Genomic DNA, 13,498 nt, shown 5'->3' with positions numbered 1-13,498 from the left:
TTACCAAATTTGCCAAATTTGGGGCCATTATTTTCTCAATACGTTTTGTTGTCGTTGTTCTACCCCATTCTCTCGTCTCACCTTCTGATTCAAATTATGTGTGTTAGGCTTCTTGGTTTTGTCCCACAGATCTCTGATCATCTGCTCCAGTCTGTTTTGCCTCTCTTTTTTCTGATTTCAGACTGGACATTTTCTATTGATCTGTCTTTTAGTTTACTGACTCTTCTGCCATCCATTTCAAAACTGGTCTTTAGCTCCTCTAGCAAAATTTTCATTTTAACTATTGTAACTTTCAGATCTGTAATTCCCATTTTGCTCTTTTTTCAGTTTCTGTGCTGAGAGTCCCCATCTGTTCATCTTTTATGCACACATTTCCCTTTAAGATCATAAGCATAGTTATGAGAAAGTCCTTGTCTACTCATTGCAACATCTGGGGTTTGTTTCAATTTATTGAGTTTTTTTCATAAGTGAGGGTCACATTTTTCCTTTAGGTTTACATGGCTTTTGATTTTTATTTGCATATAAGGCATTATGAACAGTACATTATAGAGACTCTAGATTTGGATATATTTATCTTGAGAGATTTTTATTCTAGCAGGTGATTAATTTGACAGCCAAGCTTTGCCTCCTCTGCATTGACAACAGGTGAACTGTCCACTCAGTAATTTCAGCCTCCACCCACTGCTCCCCACCACCCACCCATAGGTCTCCTCTGTACATGCACAATTTAATAGTCAGCCAGGAATTTAGATTTATTTTATATGCTTATTTTCAGGCTGACATCCCCTGCAGTCTCTTCTCTTTCAAGATTTCTCCAAAAACTATACCATCTGACATCTCAAGTATATGAAGTTGTGTTCTTGATATATGTTAGGTAAAAAGGCCCGAGATAGCAAGATGAGTTGCAGCTCATCTTTCTTAAAAGAGTCTCTTCTCCATTTTCTGCCTGCTTTGGTCCACTCTCTGGTCTTAAACTAGCTGCTTTTTAAAAAGTGCTATTTGGATTTATTATCTGTGAGAGGATTGGTCTCACCAATCTACTGCCAGAAGTCAGAACTCCTGGATCTTTATGATTTATCTAAGGGCTAACAATTCTAGAATCTCAAGGGCCACAAGTTTTCTTTAATAAAACACAAGAAGACTCAGAGGATTTTCTCATCTCCTTTTAGGGTTTTCTCCAATTGCAATCAGAAGGAATTTTGCTGATTTTTCTGTGTATTTTCCCTAGCTATTTTACTAAAGAAGAGAGAAAATATGATCGAGACAAATTTGGGCCAAAAAAGTAAAATTATGGGCAGTATATGGAATTCTGCCAAACACTAGTTATTACCTCCATTCTCTTTCCCACATGTAGGGAGCTAAAAGAATCAAGGTTATGTGAGTTTCAAGTCTGATGCTATAATCAGGAGGCTTGACCTATTTCGCCATTTTAAGTCTCCCAGTGTGTGAAAAATTGACATAAAAAGGATTGGGACCAGCTGTTCTCTTATTTTACTGAAGACTTAAAAGGAAGAAATAGATAAACTGCTGCATTTGAGATTAAGATTAGCTGTATAAGAAAAGATTCCCCAATGCAGAAACTCCTCAATGATAAACAAAGGCATGGCTTGAAGGAATATTTGTGTGTGTATGTGTGTGTGTGTATGTGTGTGACATGAGCTTACTGTATTTCTCTGGAGGTAAGCTTGTGTATTTAAAAATTATAGCATACAAGTTTTATCTTTTTGAGTTTTTAAGCAGAGTTCTGTCATCAAAGGTCATGTCCATTTTTCAAATGATACCCCCACTTTTAAATGGGCCTTATTTTCCAGAAGGCATAGGGAATACCCAGTATAGTGAGGTGGCAAGATCACACAGCTCAGACATTCAGGAATTTGGACCCCATGAGGAAAAAGGAGAAGCTGAAATAAAGGTCAATACTATTTTGGATCCTTCTTCCACTCCCCCATAGTACAGTTCTAGGCATATACTCGGTATTTAATAAATACTTAAATTCCAGAATATTCTAAAATTTTTTAAGCCTATGCACTGGAAAAAGTAAAAACTGGGCATCAGGAGATCTTGGCTCAAGACCCCACTCTGCAGTGGAAAGGCAGGACCATTGGGAGGTTATTTTCTGGGTTGTTATTGCCCTGAGCTGCACCGTGGTGGCACCAAAGGGTGCCACAGTCATGGAATGCTCGATTTTCCAGCAATTTCAGGACTGCAGAATGCAGAATACTGCTCAGGCAGGACTGTAAAGGTCACCCTTCTTCTGCTAGGCTCTCCCAGTGAACTGGTACTCACGTTTCTGAATAACCTGGGTTGAGTGACTGATAGCAATAGGGCCTGGGGGTCTGACTTTGGCCATTTTTAAAATACGTACCTTGAGGGCTTAGCGGGACCCGCTTTTCTCTCAGTGCAAGTTTCTTTGAGCCAATTAAAAGGGAAATGGCTAAATTCAAGCCACCCCAAAGCTGCATTTTTTGCTCTACCGTACCAAATCTATCACCAGCCATTTGGGTACAATCACAACTAGAATTAAATATCCATCAAAGAAAAGGAATTTATAAAATTAAACCATCAAGAAACAACAGAACAAAATTTATATTTGCCACCTCTGTGCCCCTCACTGTATTTCTGTGAATCCTCACTGCCCTTTGTTGTCAGCGAAGACTTCCAAGACAAGTTTGCAATGTGGGAAGGAAAGAATGAAGTCAGATTACCCAAATGATGGAGCATTAGCAGCCTTTACCAAATCACATTAAAAAATAATGACATAGAAAAATGCAAACAAAACAAAGTACGTATCATAGTCCTACGAATTATATAAAATTGTAAACTCATATAAAAACAGAAAATAGAAATAGATTAAAACACACCCAAATATTAAAAGTGACTGTTTTCTAGGTTGTGGGATTCTAAATCATCCCTGTTGCCTTCTTATACTGTTTTGTGTGTTGCTTACCTTCAACAGTGTGCACTTATTACACAAGGTAACAGTGCGGAGATCAGATTGTGGACTCGGGTTCAAAGTCTGACTTTGCTACTTGATATCTGTGTACATTGGGCAAGTTACCTGGCTTTTCCATGCCTCAGTTTCCTCATTTATAAACTTAACATGGTAGTAATAGTAACTACCATCTAAGATCGGTGTGAGGAATTAATTAGTTAATGGATGTAGAGCCCTTGGAAGATTACCTGGTGCAAGCTAAGTGTTCAATACATGCTAGCTTTTATTATTGTTTGCCTTCTCATATAATCATAAAGTGTAAGATTTTTACCTGGTTGTCTTTGTACTACACACAGGACACACTGACCTTTGGCTATCATCTGTCCGCCACACTCCACGGTATAGCCTTCTCTTTAGAAGTCAACATGTCCATGGAGACAAGAGTGCCCCAGGTGAGTCTGACGTTTAAAGTTCAGTCTAATTATCAGACTTGAGAATTTCTGTAGAGGTTCTCTTGTGATTGAAATTGAGAGGAATACTTTTCTTCGGCAGGAGCTATTGACCAATCTGTCAAAAACATACCAGATACAAAAGACTTGAATTACACTATTGTTTGGGGAAGGCTCCTCCGCCCGGACCATCATTAGTCAGAAGGAAGCAGTTCTTATATTAATCAGGCCCCCTAAGGAGCTTGACAGGGATAATAATTCTTTCCCAATGCGCAGATAGAACTCTCAGTTTTTTCATATTAAAACAAGAGAGGAAAATGGCTTTGGGAAAGAATACACATTTTTAATAGAAGCTATAATTCTGTATGAAGGGTTATCTGAATAGTTTCCACAAGAAATGAAATTATGGCACTTATTTCACTGATATAGCCATTGAGGGAAAGAGGCCAAAGTCCTATCATCCTTTGCAATACGGGGGTTTGTTAAGGACACAGTTATCCCTGCAAAACTTCTGTCCGTGCAGTCTGTGGGCTTTTGCTTTTCTCTGAAAAGAACAAGCCAGTATTATTAATGTTTTCTTCATCTGGCTACCTAGACATAAAAAATAAATAACATTACGGTTACTGAATTCTTCCAGGTATTAATATTCATTTAAAATAAATGGCAAGTTATTACAAATTTAAAGGCTAGAGCTTCATGGGCAACCTTGGCCATGGTGGGTGCTGATGGTTCATAATTAATATCAGCACAGTTAATATAGTTTACTTGGCATCATCCTGACTCTCTGAGATATATAAAATTGTGACTCAGACTTTCGAAACATGACAGAAGTGCATAATTTGCCTGGGTAATTTGTAGGATTTCTACCCCAAAAAGGAAAAAAAAAAAGTACAAGAGGCTGAAGTAGGCCTGTAATTTGGGGCACCTGCACCCTAACCACCTCCCACCCTGGGAACAGAACTGTGTTCTTTTGTTTAAGTGTAACACTTATGAGTATCTGGCCACTGCTCAGTCTCACCAGGAAAATATAAGATCCCTAATCAATTCAGAAGCAGCACTCAGGCTCAGAAGACAAGTCAATTAATGCATCTCAACTATTGAGAAAGCCAGAGTCCAAGTAAGGAGCCCCCAAGGCCTGAGGTAATGACTGCTGCTTCCATCTTCAAGCAGGAGAAAGAAGCTGGACATCTATAGCATTCATTCCAAGAGTGTTTCGGGCCACTGGTTTTTATCAGCCAGATCACAGTAATTTGCAATCAGCACAGAGAATAGTAGTCCATTAGGGCTATTAGGATCTAAAGAGAAAATCTAATCCAATGTTCTCATTTTGTAGATGAGCAGACTGAGGCTTGTAGAAGTATAGGGACTGGTCCAAGGTCACATGCTTGTTAATGGCTCAGCTGGGATATTGATTGAATGTACTATTTCTAAAAGGCTTAATTGGTGCTTGAAAAACAAAATCACTCATTCTCCTAAGTAGCCTAAACACTTCCTCTTCAATGTTACTTACATATTGTTGGTAGAAAGTATAAAAGTACATTTCAGCCCATCTCCCTCTTGAAATTAATTAAAATTAAAACCCAGAGATTTTTGTTTAGAATCTGATGCTGCTACTGTTCTGACTAAGGCAGAGGTGGGAGACCAAGTGACACCCAGCATTGCCTGGCACCTCTCATTTATACCCCCATTTTGGAAAATAGGGAGGAAGAAGCTGGGAATGAAAAAAAAATTAACCTTGGCTATTTTGATCTTAAAAATCACTATGGAGGGTGGCGCAATGGTGGCTCAGTGGAGAATTCTAACCTGCCATGTCAGAGACCCAGGTTCAAGTCCCAGTGCCTGCCCATGCAGAAAAATAAAAAGATCACTATGGAATCTGGAGTCACAACAATGGAATATTCAGGCAACATTAAATATTTATATGTAGAGACTGTGAAAACCAACATCTCTGACATGGAGCAGGATTATAAATTAGCTGAGCCAGTTTGATTACTGAAGATATATTAGTAATGAGACTTGCAGGATCTTCGACAGATTTAGATGGTGCCGATGAAGTGGGTACCTTGCAGAAAAGCATGTATCACAGCATAATAGAGGTCTCTGCTCCTCCATACATCCTTAATTGAATTAGAAATTTCATTTAAGAAGGGAGGCTTAGGGTCACAGTGACATTTAGTCTTAAGTAAGCATGGAGATTGAGACGTTAGGTGGAATGTTAGGTGGGATGTCCACTGCTGCCTGAACACACACCGCCTTAGGCCAAAAGGAGGAAAGCTTGCCCAGGTGAGAGGTCAGCAGTTAGCAGGATATAGATCTATGTGGAGAAGGCAAGAAGTTATTGCAGGTGCTCTATCGCCTTGCTTTCTTGGCTGTAAACGAAGCTCCTCATTAATGAATCATGCATACAGACTGCCAGGGTTTCAGCATTAATTGGCACTAATGGGGACATCTTATGGTTGAGGGGAGAGCTATGTGAGCCATTTTCAGTATGATTTGATTTGGAAGGGAGCTCAGACAATTTATATTTTCCATGCAATTCTAGGGCAGCTTTACTGGCACACCAAACCACAAATTGGTGGCTGAACCCCTGCAGAAACATCTACAGCATTCCTCCTGGGGGAGAAGGAACATCAGGTGCTTCGATGAGATTTTTCCCTTCTACAGAAAGCATGTGAATCTGCTTTTGACTATACTATGCATAATGCAGTATATGGAATTTGTTTTATTCCTTTAAGATCTTTCAGGGAGATGTGGTGCAAGTTAGCCCTGAGGAAGTTTCATCCAATAAATTTTGTTGAAAAATGTGTCTCCTCTTGATAATTTACTGTTACCCCAACAAAATAGGCCGATAGAAAAGTTTAATTTGAATTGCCTGGAATACTTTGCCCTTTAAATGGAATTGATAGATAGCATCCCCTTTTTAGCCCCAAAGAAAGAATCCCTTGTAATTAGTTCTGTGATATTTTATAGTACGGTTCAGAGAACAGGTGTTCACAAATGTTGGCACAGTTCAGTCCTTTACAGAGCATGGATCAATGAGGAATCCTGTCTCCTGGGATACCCTAAGTCAACACTATTCTTAGAATGAATTAGGAAAAGGTGTGCCTTCTTTTAGGAGACTGCACCTTACATAGGGTATACACCTGGCAGCCCCCATTTGCTCCTTTTGTTGGGTGCCATTATGCCATGCACAACCTGTGCACAAGACGTATGCCAGCCTTGGTATCATCCTTGTGAATGATGAAGAATGAAGACTGATGATCTCCTAAACTGGCCTTTTGTGGATGGTTGATTCTTACCAATGCCAGTGAAAATAGCCTTCTCCATACGGAGTTGTATTAGTTAACCTCTAAGTTTCCTTCCCTCTCAGGACCCAGTTTTATTAGCATGGCAACCTCTTTCTCTTTTGTTTATTCAGTTGCCTCCCCTTCTCTGCTTTTACGCCTTGCATGAGAAGCAATACGAAGACGTGTCTGTTACGGTACGAAAACAAAATTATATGATCTGTTCAGTCTGCCACCCTTCTCCCACAACTCTCTCATACCACTCCCCACCCTGCCCACACACCACACAAGCACATGCTTGTGTGCACACACATATGCACATTTTTACTTACATCTAACATTGTATTGGTATTTTGGATGTAAAAGTATATTCGAACTAGTCCACAATGGCTCCCTACATAAACCCAGTAGGTCTTATTGGAATTTGATGCTGCTTAAGCAAAACCGTGCTTAAAATGACCCTACTGATGAGGATCACATACTTGCTTTGGGGAACATCTTCTATATGAGACCTCATCAGTCATGAAATTCTGAACAATTGCTAGACCCACAGACCCTTTCTCGGAAAAGCTGCCAAATCAGATCCTTAGCCTAAAGCAGCCAAGCATTCTGAAATGTAATGTTAAGAATCTGGCTACAATTAACTGCACCAAGAATTGCTAGCCCAAGTTGTATACTTGTAGGCTTAACATAGGACCAGCTGCCTATAAGATAGCCAATAGGGTTTCTCTGTATTTAGCAGGGAATATTAAGGTTTTCTGTTTAGAATTGATTTAGATATGAGATACACAGGGAGAAAGTGGTTGATAGAGGTATTAGAGGAACGAAGACTAAAAACAAAGCAGCAGTATTCTGGTATCCCTTTTAGGCATTTAAATGCCATGAACAGCTACTCAATAAATTATTTGGTAGTTGGGAATAATTTATAGTGAGATAAATGGCTCATTTATCTCAACCATTTTTTTTTATAGTCATGAGGGTAAAGTAGGGAACTTTTGAGTTTTGGAGTTAAATAGATCTGGGTTCAAATCCAAATTATACACTTGTTGTACCTCAACTTCTTTGCTTTAAAAATGGGAAACATAATACCTGCTTCATGGGCTTATTAAAATATCAAATGCGTAAATGCTTTACAAGAGAGGGTATAGTATATATTGCACAGGTAAATAACCAACAAATGGTAGCAAATAAGAGAATAGCTCATAAGAGAATAGCTCATGAGTTCTTGGAATGATTAAATGAGGTAACATTTGTCATGTTCCAGATGCAGCATAGGCACCTATTAATAATAAATATTCCCTCTGTCTCATTTAACTTCAGGAAATATAAAGAATTTTTTTAGTGTCTACATAGATTTAAATTTTCTGATCTTCATTTGTGCATGAATTCAACATTTATTGGGCATCTGTTATGTGTCAGGCAGCATGCTAGATTCTGGGATGGAAAAATAAATCAGAAAAGATTCCTAAGTACTAAGGGCACATAGCATAAGTTTCAGATGGACAGGAAAATAGATAAATAGCATTTTAACATGGTGAGTGCTATTACAGAGTGTTGTAATAGCACACATGCTTACTCAAATCCTTGAAGAATCGAATAGTAGCATGGTTTCCCCTCATCAAAACCAACTGTAAGGGCACATAGTGTCTGGCAATGCCAAAAAAGCTACTGCATCTTAGAAGCGTATGAAAGGAGGCTGCTGTATCTGTAACTGCTGAGAAGAGAGAAAACGTGTGTGGTTGGCTAAATCAAGAAGAGATGCCCATCATCATGGAAAACAAAAGCTTTCCTCCACACCATCTGGCATAAGAAAGGACTGACTTAATATTAAAATAGCATCTTGTGCATTTTCACTTCCATTCCGATGTTTCCTATGCCACCCCCTTTTCAGATAAGATTGAGATGAGAATATTAGGCTGCATTCATCTATCCATTCATTCTAATCCTGACTCCTTATAAAGACTGTCACATATGAAAGAAAAGCTTTAAAAATACAGAATGCTTCTATTTTCATCCGCTTCCATAAATAATCACTATAAATTATGCCCAACTACCAAATAATATTCTTGAGCAGCTGTTCATGGCATTTAAATGCCTAACAGGAATAAGGTTGTTTAACCAAAAAAGGAGAAAAACAGAAGTAGCATTTGTGGTAGTATATTATTCAAAGGGCAGTAAACAACTTTTTACTATCCTCTCTTAGGAAGCTATAGGGAAAAAAAGCTTGCAAACATAAGAATTTATTGAATATGAATTTCTTCCCAATGGAACAGTGTAACAGTTATTTCTAGATCTCTGTATTTGTGTCTATAACTAAAGCTATTGTTTCAGTTTGCTAAAGATGTCAGAATGCAACATACCTGAAATGGATTGGTTTTTTCAAAGAGGATTTATTAGGTTACAAATTTAGAGTTTTAAGGCCATGAAAATGTCCAAATTAAGACATCAAGAGGAAGATACCTTGACTCTGAAGAAAGGTTGCTGACATCTGGGGTTCCTCTGTCTCATGTGAAGGCACGTGGCCAGAATTTGCCAGTCCTTTGCTCCTAGATTCTGTTGCTCTCAGCTTCTGATTCCAGTGGCCTTCTCTCTGAGTCAAGGCGTCTTCCTCTTGATGTCTTAATTTGGACCCACATCTGTGGGTCCTTTCTCAGCGTCTCTGGGGCCTTTCTCCCTCTGACTCCAAAATGTCTCTGGGTGTTTCTTCCTCTCTTATCTTCTCTGGGGGCCATATTTTTTCTCAGAGCTCTTAAAGGGCTCCAGTAAAGGATTAAGACACATTGTAGTAGTTAGATTCAGGTGCCAACTTGGCCAGGTGAAATGGTGCCCACTTGTTCTGTTACTGTGACTTAAATCATCAGCATGTGAATTTCATCTATGGCTGAGTACATCTGTGGTCAGTGAAGGAGAGTGCCTTCAGCAATGAGTGACATTTAATTTAATTAGCTGGAGCCTTAAAAGAAGGAGTCAAAAGAGCAAGAAATAGCTCAGCACACCTCAGCTCAGAGTTCAGAGCAAACACAGATCCAGACGTTTGGAGAGCAAGAAAGCAAACACACCAGGGAAAGTCTTTTGAATCCAGAAGCTTGCAGAGAAGGCTAGTAGACCTTGCTGTGTTCCTTCCCATGTGACAGAGAAACCCAGATGAAAGCCAGCTGCCTTTCCTCCCATGAACTGTAAATTTGTAACTAAATAAATCCCCTTTATAAAAGCCAATCCATCTCTGGTGTATTGCATTCCAGCAGCCTTAGCGAACTAAAGCACCTACCTTGAATGGGCTGGGTCATATTCCTATGGAAACAACCTAATTGAGAGATCCCACCCACAATTAGTCTGTACCCAGAAGAATGGGTTAGAATAACATGGCTTTTCAGGGGTGCATAACAGATTCAAACTATCACACCTATATCTCTACCAACTTACCTGTTTCCACAGAGAATTGTAAATTCTGGATGCCTCAAATTTTATAGCCCAGGCAACTATTTGGGAGGGCAATTGTAAGCTGTCTTAGGACAATATTATTTCATAAATATATATATGTATGCTTAAAGTTATCTGCAAACTCGTTTTCTTAATCAGCAAAATATTTATTGAGTAAATAGCATGCTATAAGGCCAAATGCTTTGAAGGAATATAAAAAGTCTAAAATGTAATCCCTTTCCTGGTGGAATTTATGGTCTGGTTGGGAGACAAACTGGGTGATAAAGTAGGAGAAAATATAGTCAACTATCATTCATAATTACATCCTATATTGCATGAGTAATGTACATGGCAATAATGCAGATATTCTGAGGCTGACAGGCTTAGATTAGTCTGGAAGTTTTGGATTGATTTAGGGGCAAGGCAAGTTGAATTGATCCTTGAAAGTTGGGTCAGAATCATATGTGGAATAAGAGGAACATGAAAACAGAAAAGAGGGGCACTGTGAGGAAAGGTGGGGAAGTAGAAATTAATAAGTTATTTGTATTGCTAATAACAATACAGATCTAACAGGTGAGAAGGCACATGCCAGAGAGCAGCAGGGATAAAGTCCAGCAACAGAGGGGAACAACCTACAATGAGTTTTTCCTTTACAGCCAGTACAGTGCCCACACACATAATTTGTCATGAGCCTTTTAGTCATTTGTACCCCAACCTAACACCCTAAACAAAACAACCTCATCCCCTGTCTTCCTTCTCCCAGAACAGCATATATATCCATTCAGGTTTCCACACAGGATAGCAGCAGAATCAAAATCAATGCAATTTCCTGATAGGATTATGATTTGCATTTTTTACAGTGGGCAGTCCAGCTTTTGCCAATAGTATATCCCTTCTCACCAACATCTGCTTCCCATTGATTTTTATTGTTGTTGCACATTCATTATAATTAATTATTATTATTCAGCAAACATGTTGACTCTGTCGCATGATTTGGGTCAACACTGGGAATCTAGAGATACGTAAGATACTTTTTTTTATCCTCAGTGAACTTTTAGTCTAGTACGAGATACAGACAAGTCAAACACACAACTCCAGTAGGGTGGAATGTGTGCCATGATGTCGCACCTTCCCCAGCTCCCAGAGGGGGGTCATCTAAGCTGAACACTAAAAAGAATCAATAGGTGAAGGTGAGTGAGGAAAGGATACTGCTATGGCCAGAAAAAACACTGCATGGAACCTGGAATGAGGAAGCACAATGCACCTGAAGAATCACAAGAAGACTAAAACTGCTGATAATCTGATAGAGGACAACAGCTGTGTGCACAGAGGAACCCCCCCCCTACGCACAATTTGAGCCCTGTTCTCATAAGCCTTTGATGATTCATCCAGGGATCGACTCATTGGACGCACACTTAATGAGCACTCATGTGTCAAGAATTGTGCTAGTCCATAGAGATGAAGCTCTACAAGAGACACAGGACTACCTCTGAGAAACTTGCAACATAGCTGAGCAGTAAAATGGCAGTTTATGACAGGTCAGATGCACACGGAAGAGGCATATGACTTGCCGCAAATTCCTTCTATAATATTCTCTCTGCCTTTGAGCTTCTTTACTGCATTCCAGACTTTATTTTTTTGGCTCTGTGATGGAGGTCTGTTAAATTCTGCTCTTCTCCTCCTTACATCATTTCTATTCTTTGTATTGTTTAAGCAGATGAAATGAGCATACTTTTATTAATATTCAGAAATGTGGCTTTCCAAATCAATCATAGGTATGCATGTACTGAGGTTTATTTTATTGTTAAATTTGCTGAGAAATCTATAAGGGCTTTATTAACCTAATTTTTATCTAAACTTTTTACATTTTTGAATAAATTAGAAAGCAATAAATTGGAAATAAATGTGAAAAAAGAAAGATAGTGTGGCTATTGTTCCCTTTCAGTCCCTTGATCTAAAGCAAAAATAAAATGTAGAAATATCAAAATTAAAATGTGGGATTTAAAAAATTCATAATAGAAAATATGATAGGAATAGAAAGGGTTAATCTCTACAGTTTAATTCAACATTTCTTCAAAGACGCAGAATCTTACAATTAGCAAGGTGCACAAACAGCAAGTTGCTGGAGAAGGATAGAGACCTGGTCGAAACAAATGAAACAGTAACAGTATGACTGAAAAAAAGTAAATAGGATGCTAAAGCAAACAGTTGTAAAAAGGAATAAGATAGGGAAGAATAAGTAATAGAAGTACTGAGCGAGCAATGTTTGGGGATTGAATGTAAAAACAAGAAAATTAAACTGAGAGAGAGTGAACATGCAATAGGGAGCAAGACAGTTTTTCTCTCTTGCTTCTCCATGCAGAAGAAATAACTGTCAGCTGCATGTCATAAAGCTTTATAGACTAATGACCTCCAACCTCTGACCCTATGATTTATATCATTTGAGCAAAGGTGCAGCCACTCCACCTTCTGAGAAAAATGAGACAACATGGCTGGGTGGCTTCTCTCATCCATCAAGCAATGAAACGTATCTTTGTGCCTCATTTTGCCATCAGCTACTCTTGGTCAAAGCCAACTCAGGACTGGTTTGCAGACTGATAACAAATAGTCACTGGACATATTTTGGTAGAACAAACAAACAAATTTACATGTGCATGTGTGTGTGTATTCAACTTTTAAATCCTTTCTACTGAATCAAAGAAAGCAAGCAGTTCCCAATTTAACAGACTTAAATCGCTGAGAGTTAGCAGGACCAATTCATAATTGGCCTGAGCTGGATCTGCTGCATTTGCAAAAAGGCTCACTAAATGTGAAAGAAGAGTTCTCTTCTTTCTTACATTGGGCTGTTCTATTTAGCAATTAAAGTAGGTGTCCATTTGTAAAAGGCACATTTCCACATACTGGCTATCAAAAAGGTATTTCCACAAAAGCAGTGATGCTTAAACAGAGTAAGTACCCCTATACACCCTCTTTAATGCCACTTGACACAGCAGGGAGACTGGAGCTGGAGGGGGGAACTGGGTAAATTGTCCTTTTGTGAAGCCAAGACTGCCAGTAGTCAGAGTTGGCTCTGACTTTCCGTGGGCAAAGAAGACTGAGTCATCTCTCTTCATTGAGCTGATTTTTTTGAAAGGGCACAAGAAGTTCCCAGGGATTTCATGCTGCTCTGAGGCAACCTGCATTTCAAATGGATGGGAAAAGGGGTGGGGGAAGTGGGTCCTGTTGCTAGGTCTCCCAGTGATTTGCCAAAATTTTGCCTGTTTCTTTGTGAACTCAGTAACTGTCCCAGCTGGGCTCCCCATTTCTCTAAACAGGAAAAGGATGAATTTACCCAGTCCTTTTCAGCTTACAAATGTGCTCTGGTAAGGCTTAAGTATGTCCGTGTTTGTTCTCCCGGGGGAACTAGTCAGTCT

General features: G+C 39.1%; 1 long non-coding RNA gene across 1 annotated transcript in view; it reads left to right on the top strand.

Moving 5' to 3' along the window:
* Positions 1-6,159, top strand: part of LOC143655137 (uncharacterized) — a 32,280-nt gene extending 26,121 nt beyond the window's left edge. The window contains exons 2-3 of the long non-coding RNA XR_013162058.1: positions 3,289-3,384; positions 5,924-6,159. This is a non-coding gene — a long non-coding RNA (uncharacterized LOC143655137). The remainder of the gene's footprint in view (positions 1-3,288; positions 3,385-5,923) is intronic.
* Positions 6,160-13,498: the final 7,339 nt, after the last annotated feature.

This window comes from Tamandua tetradactyla, chromosome 14, assembly GCF_023851605.1.
Source record: "Tamandua tetradactyla isolate mTamTet1 chromosome 14, mTamTet1.pri, whole genome shotgun sequence".
Taxonomy (NCBI): Eukaryota; Metazoa; Chordata; class Mammalia; order Pilosa; family Myrmecophagidae; genus Tamandua; species Tamandua tetradactyla.
The sequence above is the reverse complement of the archived record's forward strand: the minus strand, read 5'-3'. Positions and strand labels throughout refer to the sequence as shown.